We start from the raw sequence: 3,711 nt of genomic DNA, 5'->3' as shown, positions 1-3,711 counted from the left end.
TATCTTTTCCTTTACTCTTCATGGTGCAAGGTTTCCATCGGGGGTTGGGTTTAGGATGCACACGAACCCCCCAGGACGCTTTGGAAGTGCAGATTGCTGTGGCCGAGATTCTCAGAGAGAGACCCTGGGACAACCACCAGGAATTGGACCTGTTTAACGAGCATCTGTGGCCGAGATTCTCAGAGAGAGACCCTGGGACAACCACCAGGAATTGGACCTGTTTAACAAGCATCCCAGGTAGTTCTGATGCAAGCCCATCCTCGAAATCCTGGGCAGGGTGCGGGGGCGCTAGAAGGAAGCCCCTGGCATGGCCTGGGGTGGGATGAAGTGGGAGGTGTTCAGCACCCTCCTCCCACAGTGGAAGCCCGCGTCGCCCACCAGAACCCCCTCCTTTCCTGCTTCTCTGCTCTTCTTCTCCCGTCGAGTCTTGCCTCCCTTTCTCTGTCTCAACTCTCCATTCATGGCCAACAGTTTTTCTGTTTGATACACAACAGCCCCATCCTTCATCTGAGGGTTGGCCCCAGCTCCCGGGGACCCTCTGAATGTTGTCATGATTCCTTTCCTCTCCTGTCTGGCACCACCTGCTTTCTGAGTGTGGCTTCTCCAGGCCTGACCTTCTGTCCATCCCCTGGGCATGAGGGACACCCCTGCCATTTTCAGTTTACATCGATGGCCATACCTCCCACTCTGGGAGGTGCCCACTACTCTCCGAGGTGGGAACAGATGCTGAAAGCAGGAGGGAGCCCAGGCAAAGCAGTAGGACCCTGGCTGAATCTGGACATGCCAAAAGAGGCCCAGGGCTCCGCATCACCTGCTTGTGGGGTTCATCCTGCCACTGGGGAATCAGAGTCGTGCTCCAGCCCTGACATATGCAGGCTGAGAAGGCAATTGGGGCCAGGCTTGGTGACTGAAACTATCAAGCAAGAGGCTGAAGGAAGATCAAGAGAGGAATGTCCTCTGGAAATAGTGTGTTAATGCCCAGGAGTGTCACTTTCAGTGTGTGGAATGTATGTGTATGTGGGTAGGGTGTGTGGCTGTGGGATAGTGCCTTACTTTGGGTGGGGGCAATATGATGCTTCTCAAGTGGGGCTGCCATATTTAGCAAATAAAAATATATGATACTCGATTAAATTTGTATTTCAGACTATCTTGTACAAATATATCCCATGTGACATATTTTATCTAAAACTCAAATATAATCACGCATCTTGTTTTTTCCTGGCAGCTCTATTTTCAAGGATGTTCTAAAAGTGATCAGGATAAATCATATTTTAATGCAAGATTAAAAAATCCACAAACTGCTATTTTAATGCAATATTAAAAATTCACAAATGGGCCATTTATAAAAATAAAGTTTTATTTGAACCAGGGCCTGGATGAAGGTTGGGCAAGTGAGGCCAGCTCCTGCAAGTGCAGGCTTGGATCCTGCCTTGATCTAAAATGCTGATAGTGTGTTCGTCAGGGACTTACTAACATTAATTCTGATTTTTAAATGACTGCCTTAAACTACTATTTATCTTGATTTTGGAGTCTTTTGGCACCGTTTTGTGCCTGTGGTGAGTGTGTCACTTATGTCACCTGTTGTCCCAGCCCTGGTTTGCAGGATGAGAATGGAAGCAAAGGCGTTAGGCAAGAGGGTGATGAAGGAAAGGTTTACTTTTTGGTGTCAGGTTATCCATAGTTCAATCATTAAAATGCACGTCCTTCTTAACAATCTCACAGTCATGTTGGTTCATGAAATACTAAATACAAAAGCATCTAGCAATGTGCTCAATAGATGTGTATATTTTCAGTTATTTATCTTTGTATTATGGTTATTTTTGCCAGTCTTATGTAGACTGTAAATTCATTGACAGCGATAACCCGTTTTTATTTATCTTTGTATCCAAATTAGGTGTTTATTTGTTATGGGTTGAATTTTTGCCCCCCCGCCAAATTCATATGTTGTAGTCCTGACCCCCAGTACCTCAGAATGTACTGTATTTGGAGATTAGGTCTTTAAAGAGGTAATTAAGTTAAAATGAAGTCATTGGGGTGAGTCCTAATCTAATATAACTGGTGTCCCTATAAGAAAAGGAAATTTGGACACAGGTACAGAACGGAGACCATGTGAAGACACAGGGAAGGACAGCCACCTGCAAACCAAGGAGAGAGGTCTCTGAAGAAACCAACCCTGCAGTCAGCTGAGCTCAGACTTCTAGCCTCCAGAACTGTGAGAAAGTAAACAACGAAATAAATTTCGGTTGTCTAAACCAATATCTATATATGTATATGCAGATGCTGCCAGGAATGAGTTACCCAGGATCCTGCCACTAATAGGAGAAAGGATTTTTTTTGTAAATGTATCTTCCACCCCTCACTCCGCAAATGAGGTGGTTCACACGCACTGCTTGCTCTGGTTCTGCTAATGATTAAAACATGTCCGTTTAATTTTATTTGCATGTCGTCAGTTCTTTTACATTTGCTTCTCACTGGTGCTGAAGGTCACTCACACTCCTGGAGAATCTGGTGAGCTGTTCCTGGCCAGAAGTGGGAAAAGGGCTATGGCATTTAGCCGGCGACCTGGGTGGTCTATTGTCTCAGGGACCAGAGGAGTGAATGGGGGGCAGGGGCCAGAAGCAGAGGACAAAGATCAAAAGGGTGGAAGATGAATGCCCCCCTTTTACAGACCACCCCCTTAGAACATTCAATGTGCTTGTGGCCTTGAAGGTCCAGGCTAGTGGTTCTCAATTCTGCATTACAATCCTCTGGGAAGCTTTTAAAAAAGACCAATGGCTGGGTCTGACTCCAGAGATGCTGATTTGAATTGGTACAAATGGGCCTGGGCATTGGTATTTTTATAAATTCCTGAGTGATTTTTTCATAACATGAAATTTACCATTTTAACCATTTTAAGTGTACCATTTGGTGGCTAAGTACATTCACACTGCTGTGCAACTGTCACCACCATCTGTACGCAGAATCCTTTTCCTCTTGCAAAACTGAAACTGTACTCATTAAACAATAACTTCCCATTCCTTCCTCACCCCAGCCCCTGGTAACTTCTGTCTGTGTCTATGAATTTGCTTCCTCTAGAACATCATATAAGTGGAATCATATAGTATTTGTCCTTTCGTGATTTGCTTATTTCACTTAGAACCATGTCCTCAGGGTTCATCCATGTTGTAGCATGTGTCACAATTTACTTCCTTTTTAAGGCTGAATAATATTCCATTGTATGGATATATGATAATTTGTTTATCCATTCAGTCGTTTCCACCTTTTAGCTGTTGTGAATAATGTTGCTATGGATGGGGGCAGATAATATCTGTTTGAGCTTCTGCTTTCAAATTTTGGGGTATCCCTAGAAGTGGGACAACTGGATCATATGGTGATTCTACGTTCAACGTATTGAAGAACTGCCGAGCTGTTTTCCACAACAGGTGTACCATGTTATATTCTCTCCAGCAATGCACAAGGGTTTTAATCTCTCCACGTCCTCACCGACTTTTTTTAAATAGATATCCTAAATGGCTGTGAAATGGTATCTCATTGTGGTTTTTTTTTTTTTTTTTTTTTTTTTGTCTTTTTCCGTGTCCAGCAACGGATCGCAACCCTCAGTGTCGCCCCCGCACCGGACCGGGACTGGCAACGGGATTGCAACCCTTGGTATTGCTCCCGCGCCTCGCTCAGCCAGTGAGCGGGAACCGGTCTGTATGCGGGATCCGAACC

This window comes from Galeopterus variegatus, unplaced genomic scaffold (genome assembly GCF_000696425.1).
Source record: "Galeopterus variegatus unplaced genomic scaffold, G_variegatus-3.0.2 Scaffold3254, whole genome shotgun sequence".
Taxonomy (NCBI): Eukaryota; Metazoa; Chordata; class Mammalia; order Dermoptera; family Cynocephalidae; genus Galeopterus; species Galeopterus variegatus.
The sequence above is the reverse complement of the archived record's forward strand: the minus strand, read 5'-3'. Positions refer to the sequence as shown.